The sequence below is a fragment of the Echinops telfairi genome, unplaced genomic scaffold (genome assembly GCF_000313985.2).
Source record: "Echinops telfairi isolate 266 unplaced genomic scaffold, ASM31398v2 ScPeMD7_4;HRSCAF=17, whole genome shotgun sequence".
Lineage (NCBI taxonomy): Eukaryota > Metazoa > Chordata > Mammalia > Afrosoricida > Tenrecidae > Echinops > Echinops telfairi.
The window spans coordinates 8,785,149-8,785,649 of record NW_022103900.1 but is presented as its reverse complement, the minus strand read 5'-3'; positions in this window follow the sequence as shown (position 1 = coordinate 8,785,649).

Below are 501 nucleotides of genomic sequence, written 5' to 3'. Positions count from 1 at the left end.
GCTTTTCAAAAACTCTGCAAATCTGAAAAGTGCTATATAAATGTTGATTATAAGTATATCATCCTTAAATTATCATAAAGAAATTCGCTGCCAGCATATTCCACTTAGATCAATTAAAAAACAAATACAGACTTCTAAACTTTTTCTAGTTTACTCAGCTTTAGTCCATTATGAATGTCCTTATGTTGATACTTGTACTAGTCTAGGTACTTTAGAGAAACAAATCCACGGCAGCTCATGTATGAGAGTTTTATGTAAAGGTTAAGCGTGCATCAAGAAAACATCCCAACCCAGTGCTGCCCAAGTCCACGTGTCACATTAACCCATATGTCCAACACCAGTCCACAAAGTCCTCCTCCATCTCACAAAACACGCACTGTGATGCCGACTGCAGGAGGAAAGCCAAGTCAGTGAATGTGTAAGCATCTCAGCGCTGGCAGGGGTCTCCAAACGGGTGCTCCAGCACCCAGGGCTGCATCGGGATAGGTCCATGTGGCTTCT